The sequence below is a fragment of the Kogia breviceps genome, chromosome 15 (genome assembly GCF_026419965.1).
Source record: "Kogia breviceps isolate mKogBre1 chromosome 15, mKogBre1 haplotype 1, whole genome shotgun sequence".
Classification (NCBI taxonomy): Eukaryota; Metazoa; Chordata; class Mammalia; order Artiodactyla; family Physeteridae; genus Kogia; species Kogia breviceps.
The window spans coordinates 11,105,714-11,133,063 of record NC_081324.1 but is presented as its reverse complement, the minus strand read 5'-3'; the positions used below and the strand labels follow the sequence as shown (position 1 = coordinate 11,133,063).

General features: G+C 36.6%; 1 pseudogene; it reads right to left on the bottom strand.

Annotated features, from left to right (window-relative positions):
• Positions 1-12,497, bottom strand: part of LOC131742768 (serine/threonine-protein phosphatase 2A 56 kDa regulatory subunit gamma isoform pseudogene) — a 134,562-nt pseudogene extending 122,065 nt beyond the window's left edge.
• Between the last annotated feature and the right edge of the window lie 14,853 nt (positions 12,498-27,350).

Genomic DNA, 27,350 nt, shown 5'->3' with positions numbered 1-27,350 from the left:
TGTGTGGTCATGGCTCCTCATGCAAACGTAACTAGATGAAAAGTAAGAAAAAAATCACTTTGACGTTTTGGATATTTGGGGGTTTTGTCTAATAGAAATGTAGTGTAATGGGATGGAAATATCAGGTTTTGATATAAACAGATCTGGGTTTGATTCTTGGCTCCTATTTTTTTCATATTTAGAATTTGTTTAATATTGTCTACTTGTATTATTCTAAGAATTAAGAATTAAGTATCATTCTAAGAATTATGTAAGTATGACAACTGAGATCTAGATAGACACATAGCTGTTACAAAATGCCCCTCTAGATTCTATGCTTCAGATCACTAGTCTCTAGATTTTTATGGTCTTTTTTCTGTTTGCTTTACTTTTTAATTCATCATCATCTGATGTAATAGATCTCTCTCTCCTTTTTCTTTTCGCATTTGAGGTGGCTTGTAGGCAAGACAGAGCAGATGCTTCCTGTTTGAGAGTTATGGTAGCAAGGAGCCATTGGATAGGAAATCTCACTGCTCTCATTGGTTATTAATTTCTGTATGGACTGCAAAATAGTGCAATATTTCCCTTCTTTTCCATCCTTCTGACTTCTAAGACTCTGGTATTATGTCTAAATCACTATACCTGTTATATTTAATAGTATATTCTAGGTATTTATTCTAGGTGTGTGCCTGTTTGCTTATTTTTTTGTTGAAATATATGTTGATTTAGGTGTTGGTATCTTTGATAAGTTTGACAGACAACTTGGTTTTGTCTTTTTAAAAAATAATTTCTCTTAAACTTTTCCATACAATTTAAAATAATATATTGGGTACTTAACATTTTTGTGTTCTAGAAGACAATATATTATCTTTTTCTCATCCAAATTTAACCTCCATATTGCATGTCTGTATAGATTCCACTATTTCAATTCTGCTAACAACAAAAAGACCATAGCTCTACTTACAAAACTCTTGATTTATCTTTAACAATATCTTTAGCTGTGTCATATAATTTAAATTGTGCATTTAATTTCTCAAGAGCTGTAAGTTCCAAATAAGAGATAAAAATTATTGGAAAATATTCCAGTTTTTAGTGAAAGAATATGAAGAAAAATAAACAGAATTTTCTGAAGTGATATCAAACACTTTCTTGGTATGAAACTGGGGTCAATTCTTTATCTCAGGCTTTTCTATATATTCCCTCTCATTTATTTGAAACTATTATTTAAAATCCATGATTGGTACAGGTTTACTTTTCATGACAAACAACTTTTCTGGCAATGATTAAAAATATATTTAATTTAATGTGGGAAATTTTGATAATCCATAGTAAGTTTTGACTCTTCCCCTAGATATTAATATTTTGTGATCAAATGTGAGTGTATTCTTTACTATACATTCATAGAGGTGCTTTAAATTTACCATTCATGGGTTAATTACTTTTAAGGCATTTGCTCTTCTCAGTGTTTCCAAATCATGCACCCCTACTCTGCTATTCCCTTCAGGAAGGAGACAGTCCCCTGGACTCCTCCTGCTTTACCAGTGTGTAAAGAGCAGATCAGAATCCACCTCTACTGGGTTTTCTTCCTTGATTCATTGAAAATGCAGCCACATCCAGAAATGATTTCTCCTTCTTTTGAATTCTCATGACAGTGCATTTGGTGTTTTCCTTAAGGGTGTTTTTCATGTTGGAAACATTATCAAACTCTCTTTTAGTGTGTAAGCCATTAAGGAGCCATTTCTTATTTAATGTGTATCTCCTAGATGCCCTCATCCAATGCTTCATACATCGTGGTTAGTAAGGAAATTTTGGTTGAAATAAATCATAGCAAGAGTAATACTCTAATATTTTTAAGACATCTTGAAAAGTTACTTAATTCACATTTATTCAGTCATCTATTTCAAGAAACACACAACTGTAAATCAAATATCTTTCCTTAATATACAAAAACATTTAAAGAGCAGACAAAATCTTGGATGAATACAAGACTCTTTATTGAAATATGTCTATATTATCAGATTTGGGTAATTCCAAAGAATATAAAACACTGCGTATCTCATTTTTCTGGCAGGATATTCCCAAACACACTGCCGTATCACTTTGAAATTTGAGGACCCCTGAAATGATACTTACCATATCAACGTTTTCAATCTACAAACAACAGACTCTGCTTTGTAAATCCAACAAATATTCATGGGAAAATCTATTGAAATTTAACATAGAGAAAAGATTAAATTTGACCTTAAATGTCATTGTATGCTTGATCAGAATCCAGTGACAAAAGAGAAAGAAAGATAGAAGCCAACACAGATACACACCTTTTGTATTAATACATACCAGTAAATATATATTTATTTTAATGTAGAATAAATACATTTATTTATTTATTTTTGCATGTGAGATTCTGGAGAGTGGCGTTTGAGACGAACACGAAATCAAGTCACTCACATGAGGCACTGCAGCACGCAAGGAATTACCGTAGATAAGACAAAAGTGCAAAATGATTTTCACTTACACAGAATTTTCATTTCTGTGTAGTTGTAAATCGTTTTGTTCTGGAGCAAAAAGATACAGCATTTAAGAGAAGAAAGGCAAGGTTGATGTTGTTTCAGTTGGCAAATAGGATAGTCATTTTTTTTCCCTGCACGGTACCATATATTAAATATTTAAAACACCATTATATCAGAGTGTGTTGCTAAATAAAAGGGTGAAATTTTGAATTCAATTTAATTTTATTTAAATGTAGTTCACAGATGTTGATAGGACAGATGGTGGTTAGGGTTTTCAATACAATCATACTATGGATGTGGTGAGAAGCCAGCTTTATATTTCTGTGTAATTATCTCAATGGATTATGTATATCATACATTTTTTTAAAGTGACAGGGCTAGAAATGAAGCCTGTGGATTGAAGAGCCAATATATCAAAATATATAAGCTGGAATATTAACCCACTTTCATCAAAGTGACAGATGGTTTCTAGGCCAATTCCTTTAGTCAGTGATATTACCAGTGCAATTCCAGCAGAACTGTTCCAGAGAACAACTGCCTCTTATATGCAGAGGATGGCGAATGGGTGTCTGCAGTTTCAATTTTGAGAGCAAAGAGCCACCGCCACCTGCAGTGCTACCCACCACCCATAGGGAGGTAGAGAGGGTTCTGGCATGGTTCGCTTGGCCATTAAGAGAAAGTTTTCATTTTTCTTCTCAAATGTTTTCCATATGTAAGTCAATTTTATATTATTATTTTTAATAATAGTCTTTACAATAACTCTCAAAAGTGTTATTTTGTTTGTTTGTTTTTTGTTTGTTTGTTTTTTTTTGCGGTATGCGGGCCTCTCACTGTTGTGGCCTCTCCCGTTGCGGAGCACAGGCTCAGCGGCCACGGCTCACGGGCCCAGCCGCTTCGCGGCATGTGGGATCCTCCCGGACCGGGGCACGAACCCGTGTCTCCTGCATCGGCAGGCGGACTCTCAACCACTGCGCCACCAGGGAAGCCCAAAAGTGTTATTTTGATAGAGCTGTGTACACACACAATCACATTACATCCTAGTGGATATCAGATATTGAATGCAAAATATATTGATCAGTATGAAGATTCCATTAAGTAACTTTGTCTAAATTATAGAAGTTGCAGCAAAAATTGCATTATGTAGTTATATCACTGAATTAATAAATAACCCTTCTTTGAAATACAATATATTAACATTTTTTTCTTAACTCTGCTTTTATTTTCCCTCATATACCTCTGTCTTACTCTGCCTCTCTCTTCTACAGTTCCCTCTATATTGTCTCTTTAATTCTCTCCATGGAATACTGCCAAGAAAAGCCTAGGAAGCTTCTGAATTTCCCAGAATCTCAGGATGAGTTTCTTATACTTCATCAGGAATCCCACCATTAGACACTTCACAATTATCCCCTTCTATTCCAGGCAGCTTTATCAAGTTTACTGTATTCTGAGTTTCCCCATGTGTATCGGGCCCTTCTATGTATAATGCCCTTCCCAACAAGTAAACTTGACCTGAGGGTAGCTAAATTCTCACCTTCCACACTAAACTTGTGTGATCTCACATCCTAAATAAAATACTACTTGACCTCCATATAAAACACAGCATGTTTTCAACATCTTCTTAACTTTGGATTAAAGGCAATAAGGCTCACAGTGCACTGATTTCCAAGATTGATTTGGCTGGCTGATCACGTGTAAAGGTGGCTGTCTCCTTCTCCCTTCATTGCTTCATGTGTACACATGAGGTCAAGAGGAAGGAAAGTTTTCTCAATAAACAAGCTCTATTCTTCAGTCATTGGACCTGACAACAGCCATCTCCTGCTAGAGCCACCTAATATATTCTCATCAACCATGAATTGGCATAAATACGTTCATTGTTTCGTTAGTTTTTACTTACTTTAAAATTATATATAATTTTAAAGATATTTCAAATCACTTATATAACTTTATATTCACTGGCTTGTTATAAGCAAGCATGTTTAAGAATTATGTTATGGGCTTCCCTGGTGGCGCAGTGGTTGAGAGTCCGCCTGCCGATGCAGGGGACGCGGGTTCGTGCCCCGGTCCGGGAAGATCTCACATGCCGCGGAGCGGCTGGGCCCGTGAGCCATGGCCGCTGAGCTTGCGTGTCCGGAGCCTGTGCTCCACAACGGGAGAGGCCCACGTACCAAAAAAGAAAAAGAATTATGCTATAAAACATGATGGGTAAATTTCTGATATTTTTTCTAACATTTTCTAAGAGTTGTCACATTCATAATTGGTTTATTAAAATTTTACTTAAGACAGCCACAAAAATTAATCGATATTTATACATGCTTAAATGATTCTCAGCATAAATGAGATTTCAGTCATTCTTTAGATATTTTTCCATAAAGGTATTTCAATCTACTAGTAGTTTTAAAAACTCTACTTATGTGTACCAAAATTGCATTTGGTCTCTAAGAATTGCTTTTATCTCAACTACATTTCCTTCTTCATTCCGTAAATAGTTGTAATATGTTATAACTTTTCTATGACCTGGTTTCAATACTGAAAAGTTTTTATCTGAAATATAGTTTTGTTCAACTCATTCACATGGGTCAACAACAACAAAAATTGGTATTGAATGCCTACTAGGTTCTGATTTTTTTCTTTACAACTATTTTCCAAACTTGTAGTAATGTTGCTATTTTACTTTTATAATGTAAAAATGCTTATAGTATTCTCATAGTTCTTAGGAATGGGGAAAGTAGGACGTCGTATTTTATTGTTACATCAATTGATTTTATTTTCTATTTATTCATCACCCTATATACCACTTTTCTAAATTGTGAATCAGCAGTTAAGTAATCTCGCTCTATTTTTTCACAGGAGATTTTTTTGTATCACTAAATACAACTCTAGAGCCAAGAGTTATTTCTGCATTGTTCTATTCATTATAGCATGTGCAGAATTTTAATTACCACACAGAATGCAGATTTCCCCCAAGGGCACCCACTGTGGAAAATGTTTAAATGTAATCATAATAAATCTTCTTATCCTTATTATTTAAAACATCCATCATTAAAACTTCGGGTTTTCCTGAAGTACTATTCCTTCCAGATCTCATTTCAGGAAAGTCATGCATGAAGAGAACAATAATAAAATGGGTCCAAAACAATTTTGGTTAAATTACGAAGACATTTTCATAGTCTGCCACTTACCATTGTCTCTGCAAGCCACGGACATTTTTTATGATTTTACAGTTATCTAGTTTATTGTTTATAATATAGGGAAGTTCATTTATTCGCTAGGTATCTAAGCTTTAACTATCTTGGTGAGATTTTTGAGTCACCCAACAAATTAAAAACATTTTAGGAAGAATGGAGAATGAAATAGAGAAATAAAGGGAGTCTGAAAAATCAGAAAATAGGAATATAGTTCTGGTAAAGCAACTTTAAGAATATATATATATAAAATCATGAGCCATCCATCTTTTATTTATCTTTTTAAGTAACAACAATAATCCACAGTAAAGTTCTAGTTTTTCTTATCAAGCTACTTTCAAACACAAACAGAAATGATAAACAGTAATTTAGTGTATCCAGTTTACTAAATACTAATGATAAATAAGCACACAAAAAGCAGGTACTTTTAGTTGCAAAGTAAGCCCTTTCTAATGTTATTAGATTTAAAGACACTATGTTTAAGCTCCACAAAACCACCTGACAGTTTAGAATTGCATAAAATATAAAATGTCAAATTTTTGCTTGACTTTGAAGAAACGTATAAACTATAGCTGGAATATGTGGTGTTATGATGTTAATAACCGTGGGTAGGAGAGCAGCCAACGTCCACCAGGTTGTCGGTCAAAGGCAAGAATTCCCAGGCCTTTAAAAAAAATAAATTACTCTTCCATTTCTCACTTATTAGCGGAATTTTGTAAAAGTTCTAGGTCCCCTGATGAATTAGTTCATTTATTTTAACGATACATATACAGCAAACTATGAAAGATAAAAACACTGGAAGCATTGTGGGATCCTAAGTAGAAAGGGTGCTGCTCACAGCTCTCTAGTAATCAAGCTTTGCAAAGCTGTGACTTGGAAAATTTGTTTTACTTTTCCGTCTTATGAACATTTTCAATTAAATATAAAGAATTTTTTTGCTTCACATGGTGGTTTTTTTTTTTTTTTTTTTTTTTTTTTTTGGTGGTACGTGGGCCTCTCTCTGTTGTGGCCTCTCCCGTTGCGGAGCACAGGCTCCGGACGCGCAGGCTCAGCGGCCACGGCTCACGGGCCCAGCCGCTCCGCGGCACGTGGGATCTTCCCGGACCGGGGCACGAACCCGCGTCCCCTGCATCGGCAGGCGGATTCTCAACCACTGCGCCGCCAGGGAAGCCCCCACATGGTGGTTTTAAACTGGTATTTCATCATTTGAAATATGGCACTGGCTCTGGGTTATTTAGTATTTATTAATAATTTCCATTTTGACCTTTCCCAGGTTTTGCTATTTATTAGGTGTTTTTGCACTATTGCAGAGATGACTGAACAGAATTGGGGAATATTTTTTGCCCTTTTTTAAAACTTCATACTTTAACTTATTTTTACATTGACCTTTAAAGTTGGTATGTAGCTATGATTTGAAAGTTCTGTTTAAAAACCGCCCTGCTGAAACATCAGACAATCCCAAAAGTTCAAGACAGATTGGCCAGCTGATGGCTGAAAGCGAAGGAAACCAGGCAGAAGAGAGAACTGAGAACAGAGAAAGGAGCCGAGATATGTCAGGGCACAGGGAGATCTTCAGCATATTTGTCGTGACTATTTTTTTAAAGATATTTATTGGAGTATAATTGCTTTACAATGTTGTGTTAGTTTCTGCCGTATAACAAAGTGAATCAGCTATACGTATGCATATATTCCCTTTGACTATTTCTTTTATAATTCCTTACTGACTTCGGGAAGCAGGAAGCACACCATGTGTAAATAAATTGTATTTGATGGAAGTGACTTCTGAGCACATCTGGGTATATATGGAGAGTGGGCATTTTATTTTTCCATTTGTTTATTCTACCTTGAATGGATCACCCTGTTTTCATTTAGTTAATTTCATAAAAAAGGTCATCTTTGATCCAGGTTAAAATCTGAGGGATCTTCAGGTTTTAGGGATGCAGTCACTGATTGGTTTATGTCTTATGCTTGGTTTACACTTAGAGTTCTTTTGTCAGTAGTTACAAACTGGCTTAAACAATAGAAGCTGTCTGACATGAGGTCAGAAGGATTATAATGCTTTAATTGCTTGCGGCCAGTAAAAGCATGGCCATGCCTAATTGTGTTCTGCTGAGTCCCGTAAGATAGCAGAGGAATGCTCTTCTCCATTTGGAATTTTTCCTGACTGCTCGTATTTCACCAAGGCCTTGGCATCTGCAAGAAACTATTTGTTACCTGCATTTTCTAACGGGCAACAACGTTCTCTTTTCCTTCATTAAAGTGTCATCCAGTGAAAGATGAAATCTCATTTTTAGTCAAGCAGCAAAGTATAGCTGATTATATGTAACAAAATAGTTTGATTTTGTTTATTGAGCTATTTAAAATAAAAAGGCATCATTGACTGAGATGAACTACAGTGTAAGTAACCCATGCGTATCCATAAAGTGGCCAATTACATGATGGATGGTGCCAAAGTATTCAAGTTTCATCAAAGAGCTATATTTTTAAAAAATTTTAATCCAATTGGCCCTCTTTCTTCTTCTATCTTTGAAGAATGGAGAACATATATTTAGTTAAGCTTGGAAATGTGCTGTTGAACCATGATTGTTAAAATATTTGACAAAACTGAAATATGTATGTGGTGTCCGTAAAAAATTCGTAACTAGTTATTTATACTGATTCTGGGTTTCAAAAGTGAATTCTCCAAACTTTGCTGGTGTATTCTGCCACGTATTGTGCTAGGTGTAGGAAGACACAGGTATGCATCACAATGGCTCGCATATGGAGTTCTGTCCTCAGGAACGTAGCCTCGGGGCTGTGTTTACCTTCTATCAGTATTTGCTCTTTTACGAAGCGTTAATGTTGGGTATTCACTTTGGGAATACGGGTTTATGAAGGGAGGTGAATGTCATCTCTATTTGACTGAACTGACTGTCCTAATGGCAGAAAAGACATCTAATGTCCTTTGTCCTCACAGTTATATTTTCTTTTTAAAAGTAATTCATTGAGGTGAAATTCACCTAACATGAAAGTAACCCTTTTAACATGATGTTACGAAGCATTTAGTGCATCCACAACGTGTGCAACCACTATCCCTATCTAGTTCCAAAACGTTTCTGAACCCATTAAGAAGTTTCTCCTCATTGCCCTATTCCCCACCCCCGCAAACCCTAGCAGCCACCAATCTAAGTTCTGTCCCTATGGATTTATCCATTCTGGATTTTTTCATGTAAATGCAGTCATACGATATGTGACCATTTTGTGTCCGGCTCCTTTCCTTCAGTATGTTTCAGAGGCTTATATTTTCTATGTATTGCTAAATTATTCTCATCCTCAAAATGTTTTAGGGTGGACCTAACACAAGCTATTTGTTCAGATAGACCTGGTCCAAATCCTGGAGTTTCCATTCTCAGTAGTTGGGATATAGTGCATGTTATGTAACCTTTCTGGACCATGTATTCTTGTGTATAACTAAGAAAGAAATATCTGTCTTTTAGGATAATTTTAGGAAATAAATGACAATGTTTAAGAAGTCCTAGAACATAATAGGCCCTCACATGAGGTTTATTCCATTTGGCTGTAGCAGAGGTAAAATTGTTGCATTCTCTTCACAATTCAATGATTTAAATGATAATCACTCAGAAATATTTGTCAGTATGTATTGCCATGTAGGCAAGTAAACAATAAATATCACTCATTTTGCTTACATAAATTTTTAAATTTTGATTCCATATCTATGAAAGTATTCTAACACTTTTACATCATAAATTTCAGTAAAAGGATAGATTAATGGAAATTACCCTTAAAAAAGTCACATCACCTCCATGTTTGGGTTGCAGCCCATTTTGCCTGAATTGTAATATTTTTTTTTTCATTCTGATCCATTTTACAAGATTTTTATGTTAACAATGATGAAATTCTTCCACGGAAAGCAGTGTACTTCTAAGGACAGAAATTCCAACAAAAGCAAAGCCGTGTTAGGTCACAAAGTTGTTTCTCCCTTATGCGGAGACTGTTATTCAAAATTACACACACAGTTAAACTGCTTTTACCAAAATTTAAAAATTTTAGTTTGTAGGCTTGACTGAGACATAAAAGACAATAAAGTTTTATTTTTATATACTGGAGAGCTGATATTTGAATATGAACATGGCCAAGGCTCAGCCAATGTTATTTATGACTCCATAGTAGTTTAGAGCGAAAAGTCTTAAATGTAGACTGCAAAAATCAAGAACAAACACCTAGTTATCTGTCCTTATCAAAAGGAGCTTGTCACTGACTAAAGCAAAATGACATTTTTAAAAGGCAGGGAATGTTTTCTGGAAGTTTTAAATAAATGATTCTTCCCCTTCTGTCCAGGTATCTGTCTCTTTGTTCATTTCTTGTTCTCATTGGACAGTTCCTTGGTTAAATTTCATTTGTATTGATTCCTTTCTCCTTATTGCTCTATTTTAGCTTATTCCTTATTAGTTCTTGACCCAGGTGACCCATTATATTTGTGGAAATTTTATCTGTTCTATGTCATTTTACATCATAATGTTATTGAAATAAGTCTTATCTGAAATTCCTTTGCAGTTGGAGAAATGAAATATCTACCTGTGCACTGTTTTATAGGATTTTATTATGATCCTTCCTTAAGGAATATTACACATTCTCTCTCTCCCTCATAAAGAGCAAAATAAACTTGCATTCCCTGATTTTTTTTTTTTTATAAATTTATTTATTTATTTTTGGTTGTGTTGGGTCTTCGTTTCTGTGCGAGGGCTTTCTCCAGTTGCAGGGAGCAGGGGCCACTCCTCATCGCGGTGTGTGGGCCTCTCACTATCGTGGCCTCTCTTGTTGCGGAGCACAGGCTCCAGACGCGCAGGCTCAGTAGTTGTGGCTCATGGGCTTAGTTGCTCCGCGGCATGTGGGATCCTCCCAGACCAGGGCTCGAACCCATGTCCCCCGCATTGGCAGGCAGATTCCCAACCACAGCGCCACCAGGGAAGCCCGCATTCCCTGATTTCTTACCTAGAAAGTAAAACTTGATTTCCTTCTTAGTTTGGTTGTGTACTATCACTTCTCAAGTCACTTTTTAATGAAATGTCATTTCTGTGGGATGAATGACCACCTATAATCAAGTTATATTTCGAAATCACAGTCCCTTCATAACGTATTTAATAGGTTGATTTTTAGGGCTTGGAAACTAGTTATGGAACATATTTACTGTTGGCATTTACTCAAACCTCCCAGCTCAAAACTTTGTTTCTAAAATCGAAATAATAGCAGGCCATGTGACTATATACAGTTAGTAATATAAAGTGTGTGATATATCTTCCGTATGGATGCACCAGATGCATACATCTTAAAAATGTGTTAATTTTCTCCCCTGGAAAACTATTTTATATATTCCACACCATACTTCATTAAATTATGTGTGATGATAAAATACAGGTACAGTTTTAAAATAAAACTTCCAAGGAAGATTTACGCTAAACCTCAAATGTCTGTATGCCTATTATGCACTTGTCACCAATCTAAAAATTATTTAAAGGTTAGTTTTCTAGTATTATTGCACAGCTAAGAGTCTAAGGTCATCATAATGCTGGAGAGTTGAAAAAAATAGCCTTCCAGGCTTGACAGATACAAGAGAAAGAGAAAGGAAGGAACTAATTTGAATCGTATAGAAATACAAAGTAAAATGAAATAAACGGTCTCTTTCATGGTACACAAGCAACAAGATCTGTTTTGATGTCCCAAGTTAGGAGAAAAAAAATTTTTTAAAGAATTAAGCTGTCATTTTGAATTGTAGCCAAAGGATATTCTCCCTTCTCTTTGGATAAAAAGTACCGAACCAGGAAGCGTAAGATGTGAGTCTGAATTGGACTAACAATAATGTGAGATTTACCAGAATTCCATAAAAGCGGGATTATCTAATATTTAAAAGACCTGAGGTGAGGACAATCTTAATACCAGATTATTATCTGGTATTATCACAGAAAAATACTACTACTTTATTGAAATGGATTCTGGATTTGAATTCCAAGGGCATTTTACAGTTGTATCCTTTATGGAACCTTATCATAATCACAGGAGGAAAAATATCACACTGTCAAAAATTGCCTTGCGTGATGGGGCACTTCTCTTCCCATGTTCAGCTACCTTCTAATGGTTAAGCTTGTCGTGGAGGGCGCTGCCGAGACCACCAACCGAAGGAAACCCACAGTAATGACTACAACACGTTGAGAAACGGAGTCGCTCGAGGCGGGAACCCCACAATCAACATTCTGCACCTCAAGGGAAACGCAAACATGGCCACGCTCAGACAAATCAGGCATGAACAAACGTTTCACACTAAGTGAGTTAAAGGACCTTGCTGAAAATTACAAAGGCTGCTTAGGAAAGCAGTGGATCCCATTATGGAAGCAATAGGTCTCAAAGAAAGCAGCAAAGTATAGCTGGAGGAGGTAGACACCTGAGGAAAGCAGTCCCCCTCCCCCATCCTGAACACAATGCTTCAACACCGCACTCTCTGGGAGGAGGAATCCAAGCCAGCCCGCCTCCTGACTCTTTTCTCCCTCCCTCCATCCTCACTACCTTCCTCCTCTCTACCTCCCACACCCTTGCCTCTCCTCTGCCCCCTCCTCTCCTACCCACCTTCCCCCAGCATCCACGTGGGACCCTTGCTCTGCTGCAGGCAGCGCTGGGCGCTAGGACCGTCCCCGACAGGGTGCGACAAGCTCACCCGTGGAACGACAAGGCCTTCATTTTCTTCGCGATCCCCTTGACTGGGCTGGGCACCGCCCCCCCCCCCCCACCAGGAGCCTCGGGGACCAGCTGAGGGGAGGCGGGTCCCCGGCTTCATCCCCGACCTCAGGGATCTCTTTGGACTGCCAGATCGTCTTCACCACGACGCTCGCCGGGGCGTCTTGGGGGACGGAGGGGCTGCTCCCAGGAGCTCCTTCCTCTGACACTCTCCACCTGCACTGACCACTGACCCTCAAGGTCCCCTGTCCCCATAAACCTGCCTCATAAAGGACCCAAGCCCTGGGCCCCAGTACGGGGAGGGGGGGGACACGGGGGTAGGCACACGTGATTCAGCACGTTCCCCCAGGGGGCTCAGTGAACTCTTCTTGTTCAGGTTTCTAGTTCTGCCCTGATCTGTCCCTCCCCTTCAGAAACACAGTGAAATGTATCCTAGTCCAGAACGTACTGCGGAAGGACCCACTGTATTAATTCATCATGTAATACGCTGGATTTGTCACTTTCCCAGGATCTGGGGGACGATAGGGATTGAATACCAGCGCTGGAGGATCTTACATTCTGTGGGGGGTTGGAAGGGGACAGGCAGGCAATAGAAACAAACCCAAAATACCAGATGTCCGAACGTGATATAAAGGGAATCAAAACTGGGCGATGGCCACGTGGACATTTGCCAAAGCTTGTCGATTTGTGCACCTGGGATTTGAGCCTTTTATTGTGCGTGAATTCTACCTATTCAAAAATCTAAACAAGACAAAAAAATGTAATTAAAAAATAAAATGCTGCTTTCTATTACCTCAAGCAATTTTACTATGAAAAACCAGGAGGAAAACAATCTTACATTTCTCCCTGAGTTTAAAAACACTCCATTGTTCTGGTAACACCTGATTTGAATTCATCTACTGCACATTACAGAACGTATGTGGACATTTATACCTCCAACAGGAATTACTTCCATATTAGGGTAAATCGGCTTGAGATACAGGTACTTCTAAATAACAATCTTTGTGAAATATATTATTTTAGTACTCATTTTCCCTGCCTTCCACTTCTTTGGCAGGTGGGTTAGGAGTTACTATTCTTTAAACACGAAATGAGACTGGGCAGTGCTCCGTTTCAGTCTTTCCCCTGCTTCTGTGATAATGTAATTCATAGGAAATTCCTCCTCGACTCTGCTTCGTAGTATTTTCTAATGGCTTGCTACACTCTGAAAAAGTGTGCAGTTTTATTCAAGTCCATTCTGTTGTGGAAAAAATAAAATTAAGGTGGGAAGCGCAGAAGAAAAGATATATGTAGCAAACAAGCATAAATATGTCGATAGAGGGGCTTAACAGAAAATGAAGTCAGCAGGGGCCCACGCCATGCACCACCATTATAAAATATAGGATAAATCACCACCACCCTATGTTTTGCAGGTTTCCATTAAGGGAATCTTTATGTGTGAGTAAATGGCCTGTAAATTCAAGCCTTTTTTTGTGGTTTGACTTTAAAAGGTGCCTGTTTTATATTATGTGTTTTACGCTAACATGTTGGTGTATTTTTTAATGGTAAACTAAATCCAAAAAAAGGTCCAATGGAGAAGAATTGATTATACTATCTATCCCAATTTCATCAGTTCCCTTTTGGATATAAGCTCTATAGTCTATAAACGGCTCTGAATTTTTTTTCTTTTGATCAATGGGCCTTCTTAGATGAGCTATAAAACCATTAACCTTCTTTTCCATTTTTCATATTTCAGTTAAAAAACTCTCATTATACACTTGTTGCATCTATCTCTTAATGAAATGTAAATTACTCATGTATGAAATTCATTGAATTTATGTGTCAAAGTTTAAATAATTTGGAATTAATGAGCCCATAAGTATAATTGATACAAATACACACTGTATAGGTTTAACTAAAAGTCTCACAACTGACCCACATAAATTTCATTAATATAAAATGTACTAATAATAATTTATAATTAAAAGGCAAATATAGGAGTAATGAAAAATTATGTAACCCATTCAGAAGCATACTGATGATACCCAAATACTAGAATCGCTGCTATTCTTGGGCCTGTGGGTGTAGAAAGGGAGATGTATGTTTATCAAGCATTATGTGGCTGCTAAATTTCTTAATAGCATGTTTTTTCAGCTTTCTTGAAGTATCACTGATAAATAAAATTTATAAATATTTAAGTTGCACAGCATAATGATTTGAGGTACTCACGCATCGTGAAATAATTAACACAGTCAAGCAAATTAGCACATGTGTCATCTCACATGGTTACCATACTGTGCGTGTGTGTGTGTGTGTGTGCGTGTGTGTGTGTGTGTGGTGAATTCTCACTTAAGATATACTCTCAGCAAATTTCCAGTATACAATATGGTATGGTTAACTATAATCGCCATGCTGTACATTAGATCCTCAGCGCTTATTTATCTTATAACTGAAAGTTTATATTCTTTGACCATCTCCCCACTTCCTCCTACTCCAAGCCCCTGGAAACCACCGTTGTAGTCTCTGTTTCTGTGAGTTCAACTATTTTTAGGTTCCACATATAAGTGAGAGCATACAGTAGTTGTCTTTCTCACTCTGGTTTACTTCACTTGGCATCATGTCCTCCAGTTTCACTCATGTTGTCACATTGGAGGGTTTCCTTCTTTCTCATGGCTAATATCCCATTGCATTTTATACCATATTTTCTTATCCATTCATCTGTCTATGGACACTTGGGTCATTTCCACATCTTGACTATTGTGAATAATGCTGTAATAAACTTGAGGAAGCAGATATCTCTTTGAGATCCTGATTTCATTTCCTTTGAATTTATACGTAGGAGTGGGATTGCTGGATCATACGGTAGTTCTATTTTTTAATGTTCTATTTTTAATTTTTTAGGGGAAACTCTGTACTGTTTTCCAAAATGACTGTTCCAATTTACATTTCCATTAACAGTGCACAAGGGCTCCCTTTTCTCCACGCCCTCATCAACACTTATCTCTTCCCCTTTTGATAACAGCCATCCTACTGGGTTTAGGGAGATATCTCATTGTGGTTTTGATTTGCCTTTCTCTGATGATTCGTGATGTTGAGCACATTTTTACATACCTGTTGGCCACCTTTTATGTCTCCCTTGGAAAAATATTTATTCAGGTCCTTTGCCCATTTTTAAATTGAGTTATTTGGTTTTGTTTTTTGTTATTGAGTTGTATAAGTTCCTTATATATTTTGGATATTATCCCCTTATTAGATATGCGCTTTGCAATATTTTCTCCCATTCTGTAGGTTGCCATTTCATTTTGTTGACTATTTCCTTTGTTGTGCAGAAGAATTTTAGTTTGATGCAGTCCACTCACTTATTTCTGGTTCTGTTGCCTGGGCTTTTGACATCATATCGAGAAAACTCTGATCTCTTCCCTGGGGACACATCACCTCTTATAAACCCTGTGTTCCTTCTATCCACAGAGTGCAGAAAGCTTACAGAGAAATCCTGTGTCTAGTGGATTTTTCTTGCAGTAAGTTATTATTATTATTAGTTTATTGTTTAACCTAACCTTGGATAGCCTATGTGAATTTTTCTTGCTGTCTTTTTCTCTAGGAATTTCTCAAGGTGCTTCCTGTGAAAAGTCTATAACTACTCACCTTATCCTTTAATTTTATCTTACTTGCCACTCTTATGTGTGTAATAAATTTCACTTGAACTCTCATGGCTAAATCTGGACTCTGGACTCCCTCATTCTAAGTAAGCAACCATTAATTTAGTCAGTTAGAGTTCTGCTATTTAATTCTTACCTTTCTAACAGATTTGAAGAGGATTATCTTGCCTTTCAAGGATTTCTTTGAATTTGGCCAAAATTGCATTGTAATATTTGACTATTCTCCATAGAATTTTGGTTGAGATCGTGATGATCTAATATTTTCCTTCCTGATAACTCGGTGTGTTTTTGTGGTTGTTTTGTTTGGCACAGGAGAGAGAATTGCCAAGAAATACTTTTTCTCTACTGTAGTAAACAAAAATGGATTTCTTAAAAATATGAAATTTACTGCTAGAATCAGTGAAAGAGTTTTAATGGTTCTATATTCTTTTGTAAAATAATATTAATTACTTGTGCCATATAACATGAGGCAATTTTTATACACACTATCCCTAAGCTTATCCTTAAAACTCTGAAAATTATGTCAGATATTTCCTACTTTATAAATGGAAGCAATGAGGCTCAAAGAAACGATCTTGCCAGAGTCTAATTAATAATTAAGATATCATAACTTGATAAACACATAATTTATAATCTTACCCAAACTTCCTCTTTGGTCTAATTTCTCCTTACTCTTTCACGTGCATTATCCACTCTTGATACAGTGAATAAAAACAGTTACTTGCCTTTACATAGCACCTAATGGACACAAAACTAGTAGCTAGTATTTTCCCTTCTGCTGCATGTCCTATAATTTTAATAACACAGCCAAAAGCCTTTTTTTTTTTTTTTACATAATCAGAATGTTCAGCTTAATTTGTCCATCTGCTCGATATAGGCTACCTTGTTCATTCCTTGGAACTTTTTACACTGCTTTTAATGAGCAGGGTATTTTATGTAATAATTGTTCAGACAATTATCATGTCTAGTACGGATAGAAGGGACTTGGTAGAAGTCCCAATTATTGTGTCTCTTTTGTCCAAGTTTATTGTCATTTTTGGAGCTTTTAAAGATTTGGTTAAAATAATTTAATTTGTTAAATTACTGTCCTCTTTTGATATTTTTATGATTTGTACAATTCCTTGGCTTCTTTGCTGGTCTGGATATTTTGTTTCTTATTCTATAAACTTTTTCATCTCACTCTTTTCTAACTTTGGTCTTCTATAGCAAAATCTTGAGTTTTCAATGAGATGTTTTTCCCTGCCTAAAGGGCAGATGAGATTTGAAACGTGGCCTGCTTTTATTGATATCTGTCATCTAAACATCGAAATACAAAATCAACAATCTGTAGAGTTGTTTTGAGTTAATTTTACCTTATCCTTTTTCCCAAGAGTAATAAATACAGGAGCTGCTTACTATGAGCTGAGAATAAAAAGAAGAGACTGGAGTTGTTGATGCAGGGTTTTTGCGCTGTAGCTGTCTGGCAAACGGAGCACTTCCATTTTCATCCTCACTTTCTACTTAACCGGAATCGTAGTCAATTAAACACTCTGGTATAATATTTCTTTATAGAAAAAAATGAAAGAGGCTGGGTTAGATTACTCTGAGGTCCCTTCTAGTTAAAAACAAACAAACAAAACCTTTAGTTCTATTTTTTGGTGTGTGGAAATCTTTGAAAACTGAGTTTAGCTGAAAAATGTAAAATATAAAATACCATGTGTCTGGGGCAGATGATGAATCCAGGCTGGAATGAGGGTTTAGTCTGGTGCAATTAGGTAGAGACTTCAGTGATAAATCCAGATAATTTTACTATAATGGGCAGAGAATCATTCTTTTTTTTTTTTTTTTTTTTTTGGCGGTACGCGGGCCTCTCACTGTTGCGGCCTCTCCCCTTGCAGAGCACAGGCTCCAGACCCGCAGGCTCAGTGGCCATGGCTCACGGGCCCAGCCGCTCCGCGGCAGGTGGGATCTTCCCGGACCGGGGCACGAACCCGTGTCCCCTGCATCGGCAGGCGGACTCTCAACCACTGCGCCACCAGGGAAGCCCTCATTCAGGGTTTTGAACTGAGTACTGACTAGCAGAAAATGAAAATGATACTTTAATATTGGGGAAGTGTGGTGCAATTGAATGAGAAGCAAGTATAAGCAAATAGAGCAGTAAGCTTATCAAGTATTATGTGTAAAAACACTCATAAGGTTAATATACAATGATTTATAGCATTTATTTTGCAAATAATAAAGAATTTTGAGTAAATGATGGGGAATAGTACGTAGGCAAACAGCATGACACCGTTGAGAAAATCATGCGCCGTAGGGTATCACAGAGGGGCTTCTTCAAGAACTGGGTTCCCATCCACTCCAGGAAGCCCCTTTAGTGATATTATATTAATAAATCTTTCTACCTCTTTTCTCTGTCCCCTAAATCTAACCCCCACAATACTAATAACAGGAAAAGATGCTAAGAAAAGTCAGCTGACAAAAATGAGCCAAACAGCATTCGCTCTTAGGAATCTGGCCTACAAAAAAAGAATGACTTTTGTTAGTAAGTTTTGGATGGTTAAACTGGGAAAAAAACATAGTCATTTGCAGAGGGAAGTAAATATTACCTGGACAAAACAGGCCAGATTGAGACTAGATTCAGCATGGTGTCACTCTAAAGTTTAAAAAATAACAAATCCAATCCTAAAAGCATAGAAAGGCAATATAACATTTTAATACAGGTGCCTTTGGGGGCCTGACAAAGGAAAGTTTTTACAGCATAAAAAAACTAGGGACTTCCTGATAACCACACTTCCACATTCTCTCCCCAAAGGGACACTGACCACCACATCCGTAGCAAAAATCAGGCCTCCTCTTTCTCTCCTCATCATTTTCCAAAATGACTCTGTGCCATATGAGTGCCACTTTATTATTAAAACTTTCCTCTCCAATACCATTCATATGTAAAATATTCTAGTCTCTCAAGTCTCCTTCAGACTCTTCTATCCCCCTCCGTTTTGAATAAACACAAGGAAAGCTCTACAAGTTGTCAAATTTGCAAGGAGTACATGTGTCTTAGTAAGCTGGAGCAGGACATAAGAGGCTGGGCACTGGGGCAGCCCATGTGGCAAACTCAGAATTTGCTAAATTTGCTTTACCTGATCCTGACCCACTGAGGACAATATGTCTAGGGTGAGAGGATACAGTAAAGCAGATGCACAAGGAGGAGAGACCGTAACGCTTGAGAAGGAGAGAAAAAAACTCTTTTCATTTATGATTCTCATCCATACTTTCTTCCTTTTCTGAGACCCAGCTACACATCCAGACTTGGGGAAAGTGAGACCCTAGATTTCTCATTTAATCCCCATCTGTCCTGCCTCATTATTCACACTTAATCAGAAAGTTACTCACAATAATAAATAAATAAATAAAACCACACAAAAAAAACCGCCTCAGGCCAACTTCCTCTACATGGAAACAGTCTAAAAGTGCATCTTTCAAAAATGCAGAGATACAAGTAATTCACGAGCTAGAGCAGTTATTCTCCAAATTAAAATAAACTATTAGCTGTACTTAAATCAAAGGGGAAATAAAATTAAAACTAAGAACAGAAGGAGGGAATAACTATGTCATATAAATAATTTCTCATAAGCTTTAGTACCTACATTTCAAAGCAAATATACTTTTTATATAAATCATGTAATTATGAGATAGCCTGACTGAAAAAATTAATATAAATAGTGAGGCAATAGCCACTCATTATTTTTACATCCTTTCCTAATATGATACTTGAAAAATTCAAGAAATTTTATCTTAAATGTTTGTTTCTTTTATCATTAGGAAACTAGAAAATGTCATTATATTTCTTATATAATGTTTATATGATAAGTTTTCATGACACTTTATATAAGCTTATATATTGTTTATATTCTTAATTAAAATTATAATCTTCATAGAAAAATACTTGCTATAAAACTACCATATTTATCATCATAGTATCCTATTTTTAATCCTTTGTTAATATTTAAAGTTATCTTGTTTGTCTATTTTCCATATCTTCTCACCTGATTGACAGTTTTGCTTCTTTATTGATTGCTTTTCTCCATACCTAGAACAGTTTCTGAAACATATTATAGACTCAATATCCAAACAGTCCTAAAAAGATAATAGAAAAAACAGCCATTGTGTGTTTCTGTTGTTATCCAATATAAGGATACACTATAGCTTATGACATATTCTTGCAAAAATGTTTTAAGACCTAATCAGAGATTTAGATTTAATTTCCAATTTACAGAAGATACAGAACATTTAGACACAAGTTAAATACAATGTGGAAACCATAAATAAACATAGAATAATAAGACAAATGCCTGGAATTCCCCCAAATTAAAAGTTTGGGGTACAGTGAGGAAAAGGGGTGAGCAAGATGCAAAGACAGCATGGGCTGTCTGCAGATCAGAGGTTGTTTTACCCTGTGGTCAGCCTGTTCCTGGAGTGGACTCTTAAGGAGAAGGCTGTACGCCAGCTCAGGCCGAGGGTGCGTAAGGTTCAGGGACCTGAGTAAAAGAGAGAAGCTTAAACAAAGTTACTTAGCGAGCATTTGTTCCGATTGATCAGTGAGGACCACCTAGTTCAGTGAATCATTTATGAGGCAAAAAATGGGAATTTGGAGGGTCTGTGTCTGGCTTTGTCATAGAAAAGCATGAGGACATCTGTGAGTCTAAGTTACGTGGGCAAGGGTGGTTCGTCGTAGTAAGCCATTTCCTGGGACACAAGGGTGTGTGTGTGTGTGTGGTGCGTGGGGGGTGTTCTTTAACCACTGTTGTTTCCCAGAGTCACAGGCCTCAGACAAAGTTCATCACTGTCGTGCCTCACATGGCCTTTCTGGGGCTGGCCAAATAATGTACAATCAAGACAGAGGGAAAACATTTTTAAGTGGCACAAAGAGAACAGAGAGAAGGAGACAAACACACACGCATGTCAGACATTGGGCTGAGGCTCCCATGCGGTGGTGTAAGACGTGTCCACAGGTTCTTGGATATTTCTTCCTTCAATAGGGCTCTGGACTTAAGGACTTCTGGGCAATAGAATAAAGCAGAAGGGATGGCGTACAACCTCAAAGACTAGATCATAGACACGCTGTACGGTTTCTGGCTTGTTCTCTTGTTTCTCTCTTGGATCAGTCATTTGGGGCAAATGCAGCTCTCAGAGCCCCATGTGGAAAGGAAAACAAGGCTTCCTGACAATAACCAGTGAGGAAATAATGTCTCCAGCCAACAGCCATATGGGTGAGCGATCTTAGATCCTCCGTCCTCATCAAGTTTCCCGATGGCTGCCGTTTGGGGCGACATTTTAAACACAATCTTATGAGACCCTGAGTAGAAAGGACCCAGTTAAGCTGCTCCTGAATTTCTGACCTCTGAACCTGTGAGATAATAAATGTTTAAACTGCTAAATGTGAAGTAATTTATTACTCTGCAATAGTTAACTAATCCAAGTCCTTTGAAAAAACACGGGCTTCCCTGGTGGCGCAGTGGTTGAGAGTCCGCCTGCCCATGCAGGGGACGCGGGTTCGTGCCCCGGTCCGGGAAGATCCCACATGCCGCGGAGCGGCTGGACCCGTGAGCCGTGGCCGCTGAGCGTGCGCGTCCGGAGCCTGTGCTCCACAACGGGAGGGGCCACAACAGTGAGAGGCCCACGTACCACACACACACACACACAAAAACAAACAAACCACTAGTTTGATTTTCTGCACTGGATTTGCTAATCTTATCCCCCAAACTGTAATATAATGTTTCTGAAATCAAGAATGTTGACTTCTTTTATATTTTCCAGAGTACCTGCAATTCCAGCAGTCTTGTATAAAAGTGTTCAAAAAATTCTTCCTTATTGCATGCATATTAGGAGAACCAGGATCAAAATCAAAAGTGAAGAGAAGAGCAGAAACATAAAGTAAAAGGAATAGACAGAAACAAGACATAAATAGAAAAAATAAATATGCACAAGAAAATGTGGGGAAATGTTCAAAGTCAGTAAAATGTGTATCTTTGATTATAACTGGTAACAAACTTAGGTCACATTATTTTTGTTTTAATCTGAGGCTTTTTGCATTTCACTTTGTATCACTTAATTTTTTTTTTTTTACTTGCCTCAACTTCAACAATAAAAATTTAAAGATCCAATGATTGGTCACAGATACAAGTAAAGTAGTAGGTAAAATATTTATATTCACAACTGAAAGCTGTGTTCTTTTCACTTACTGTTTAGAATTGACATATACTTTTTTTAAAAACAGTAATTGCCTCTAACTCTTAATGTTTTTTTTTTTTTCTAGTGGACAAATGATAGTTACAAGATCATCATTGATAATAATCAATAAATTGGTGGCATTTTATAAAAATAGAGGAGCAATAACTTTGCAAGTGTTCCCTTGGCAGTGTTTGCACCGGGGGCTAGCATTCTGTTTGGGATCTGATTCACTTTACTTGCTTTTACGGAGCAGTAGAAACAACTCCAGTGCAGGGTCAGGTCCGGGATTTTTAGGGTAGGAGTGGAGGTGTTGAATACCCTGGCTTGCTTGAATATATATGTAACTTCAAATTTCTTTTATTTCCACAAAACTTACAATTAATTCTTTGGTATCTCCCTGTTGTCATTTCTTCCTAAGACCTTATGCAAAGAGGTTAATAAGGAAAATTGTGTTTTCTGAAATGATTAGGTTAGCAGCATAGATAGAATAGAAATATATGCTACCTCTGTTCCAAATAGAGCAGTCTTAACAAAATTTCTGGAAGTGTTAAAGACAAATAATTCAAGCACGTTCTGAGGACTCAAACAAGAAAATAAACAGAAGCAGAGAAAGGTCATTAGGTAATTTCTAACCATCTTAACTTGTTTCAACTGTATCTATTTTGGTGCCTTAATAAAGGAAACCTTTACGGATGATAGGACACTGTGAAATGTGTAGTGCAAGGACTAAACCGCCGGAAAGGTGTCCGGTGAGTTAATTTAGAGTTAACAATGTTGAACAGGTAATTTCCCACATACCCTCCAGTTGCTTTCCTAGAACGAACATAAATGTTAATTTGTATGTTCACCTAATTAACATTTTGTGTGTGCACTTTGTGGAAGGTGAAGTGGTAAACACAAAAAAACAAGACATAAAAATAAGTTTTGTGTCTCGTTTTCTGCATTTAGATAAGATTTTCCCATAGAAATGACCATATGTTTGTCTCCTGATAGAGCTTCATGCTCTTCCTTGCTTTCTGTCTCCAAGGAAAGATCCAGCATTTTATGTGGCCAGAGTTCTACAGAGTAGATTGAACTGATTCAACGGGAAGAGTTGCTTTTGGTTTGCAGTTCCCTGGGACTCCATTCCAGGGCTCTCCTCCTCATGAGTTTTGAAGTCAGTTAGTCAGAGAACCAGGTCTAGCTTCAAAAATCTGCCCGAGTTGGAAGGCACGTGAAACATGGGACTCTGTACTTGGTGAAGGGCACCGGGCAACATCCTGTGTGCACGATCGTTCCATAGTTCTTTATGGAAGTTCATTTCCAAGTTCACTTTCTGGACCAGATTTTTCTCACTATCACAGGGTGGTTGTACTGAAAAAGGCAAGATTTGGTTCTGATCTTAGAGGATAAGACTGTTCGATCTAGACTACGTTTATACCGCAACCCTAAGCTTAGCCTAAGCATATGTTTTTTTCTGTAATGTTTATCGTCAAATATAGAAAATTGCCTGCTGCAGTCAGTGCTTCGGTTTGAAACCGATCATAGAGCTCTCTGTTAGGTGGGGAAAAATTAAACCCCACAAGCTGGTCCATTAATTAATTTCAAATGGCAGCTCTGAGCACACATCCTTCCAGAATCTAATGATGCCATTTGAAGACTATTTTCCCTTTCTGCTGTAACCCTGAAACTAAATGCACATTTTTCTTACTGACTAGTTTCACTAACAAGACCAAAAGGTAGCTAAAGCCTGTCTCTCTGTGAGAGACAATCATCTCTGATCAATAGTTCCATTCGGATCCTCACTCTGTAATGTATGTCAGAGCTCAAGCTACAAGAAGCTGAGTGACCTCTGCCGTCCGCCGCATGGCCAGGAGCCAGTGAGCCACTTAGGGATGCCCTCTCTCCTCACTGCCAACCTTTGAAGGCAATTTTTGCATCTGAACATTGGGAGTTTCTCTTACCTCCCCTACAGGAAAGGGATTTCACTCTGATATTGTTACAAAAGAAAATCATTCAAGAACCCAGCATGTTTACTTGCTAGTCAAACATTGCTATCAAAGTGTTTATTCAAAATGACTTGTAGTGTGAATCATTCTACTTCAGGAAGTACAGTGTAATTAAAAACAAACCTGGAAAGGTAATATTAGAATTCAATACAAACCAAAATGACCCTATCTGACACTAGGCTTTGTTTCATTCTTAATAGTGTATTACACAAAATCGAAAGCAGCATTTGCTCTTGATTGAATGAAAAAGCAAAAGTTTAAATTATGAGATATTTCAAGTGACACTAGCTGCGGACAGGCTAAAGTAGGTAAAATGCTAGTAAATCTCCAGACAGCATTTGGAGGAGAAAAATACAGTATAACCAGTAAAAGAGCATATGTTTTGAGTACAAATGAAAATTGTACACCCACTTCCTCTGCCTCACCAATAATAAAGCAAATGTTCTTGCTGAGCCTTACTTAAAACGTGCTTAAATTATCACTTCGAAGTCATCAAATTTATTTACTGTAATAATGGAAACAATTCGCCTAGCACCAAAATTTGTTTGTGAAAAATAATCAAATAATTTTCTGTTATTTTCTGTGGAAATAATAAATTTCATGACTATATCTGGTATATCGGTGTTGTTTCATACTAGTTTATTTAACAGTTAAAATGTTGTTTATGGTATAAAATGGAAAACTGTATCTGATTCTAAGTAAAAATTACCCACTGTCTCCCATTGCTCCTTGGTCCCTGCAATGTGAGAATCTACCCCTTGATTCAATGTACAGAGAAAAATGTTTCCTTTCTTCTTCAAAATTCTGCTTGATATGTCATTCAACTTTAACTGGCAGGTTCCACGGCCAACCAAATTTCTTACTGTTGATTCAAAGTTATTCTAATCTACAGTGCTTGCTGTATGTGGGTGTATATGTAATCACCTCTTATGTTTGTAACTTATGAATTATTCAGTGGAAGAATAAGATATATCCTATTTCTCTGAAATGACACAGTGTGAGATTTAAAATATTTGTGTTCAGTAAATAATGTTATAATGTGATGCAGAGTATTATTCCATAAATCTTATTAGTAAATAATATTTCATTGTATGAATAACCCAAAATATATGGATCTACTGTACTGAAACAGGGCTCAGGGTTTTTTGCTGTGTGTGGGTGCATGTGCATGTGTGTTTTTAGTTATTGACAGTTCTTCCAAAGGCACATTATTTTACATGTCATCTGATGAACATGTGCGTATTCTGTGGCATGTGTTTACGTGTGTGACCTTTTGCGTGTATACATGTTTTATATATGTGTATATATATTTGTATGTGTGTGTATATATATATATGCCTATATTTAACTGTTTTCTTGTAGTATATGTGCATGGTCAACTTTACTGGGCAATGCCTAATTGATTTTTAATGTGGCTGTATCATTTTATCCTCCTATCAAATGTGGATAGTGATGTCACATGTACCTATTCTTGAAAACACTTGTTATTATCAGATTTTAATATTTTGTTCGTATGGTGAGTGTAAATTTTATTTTGCATTTCTTGTTTAACAAGATAGTTGAGGGTGTACTCACATATAATGATTATTTTTTTCCAATTCTATGAAATTATATTTATACCTATTATACACTTTTCAGCTGGTTTGTTTGCCCTTTTTTTCTGATTTGTAGAAAGTTTTTTTTTTTTTAATATATATATATTCTGGATGTAAATAATTTGTTGGTAAAATGGGATGATAGTATTTTACTTTGTTTATGGACTATGTTTTTATTTTTTGTTCTTTTATGGTATTTGTTAATAAGTATGTTTTTAATTTAAGATTGTTAAATTTATTATTTCCCCTTTTTTACTTCATCTTCTTTAAAACATCCTTTAAAACCTTATTGTAGAAATATCTTCTATTTTAATCTAGAAACATTTCTGTTATCTTTTACATTTAAATTTCCCAAATTATTTTAGTTGTTATGTGAATTGAAAATGTCAATTCATTTAAACTGTATTAAAAGAACTGTTATATATGATTTGATTTCTACTATAATATTTGTTTCTGTTTTCCTATTTTTTCCCTATTTCTTTCTTTCCTCATTTTTGCCTGTTTATTTGGGTTCAGTTCCCACTCAATATTTCATTATTTTTCCTTAACTAACCTGAGAGTTACACATACTATTTTCTATTATTTTGTAGTTGCCTTTGGAATTTTAATACTCATATTTAACTTAAAGCATACGTGATATCTTTTCCTTTTTCCCGGACAATACAAGGACCTGAGAATTATTCTACTCAAAACCCCCTTTTCTCCCCTTCCCCGCCCCAATAACACAGAGCTGTTCCCTTTTAATCCTGGATTTTAATTCTTTCTGCCTTGGATCCTTTACTCACAAAACCTAGATGTGATCTTCGTCATTTGCATTCATGCTGTGTTTAACATTTACGTTATTTACCATTATTTCATACATTTAATACTTGCTTCTTGGTTCACTGAGACCCAACTTCTAGAATCCTAGATATTGACAAATAAACCCAGGCAGATGCTGATTCCATTGTTGTTTACCCTTACAAACTTTTCTGTTGTCATTTCTTACCTCTTTTTAAAAAAATTTCCAAATGTTTAGCCATGCCTTTTAAGCTCTCATAGTTAATATATTACACAGGTGGAATTTTACTTAACATCTAGTTTACCATTTTGGGAAAAATGGAAATAAAAACAGTGTTTTGAAAAAAAAAAAAGGAATGACAAGAAAAGTTTCCAGAGAATTACTTGTTGCATAAGGTGCCAATATACATAAATTCTTTGAAAAATTTAGAAGACAAAATAACTTGAAAATTTTAGCAAAAGGTGATATATAAGTTCCCCCAAATATCTATATGACCCATTGAGATGGGAATTATGAACGGAAGAGGTAGTGTATACAACTGGGAATCATTACCAGACAGAGGACTGTCTGTAACAATGGCATCTTAGGAAAGGTAGAAAGACATAGGTTTATGAAATTAAAATAACTCTTTATATATTTCAAGGCCTGTCATGATGAAGTAAATTCATCAGTAAACAGCGTTTCCTCTAAGTTGATTGGTATTTTTTTTGACTGGACTGTCGTAACTTTCACTGAGTTCTTTAC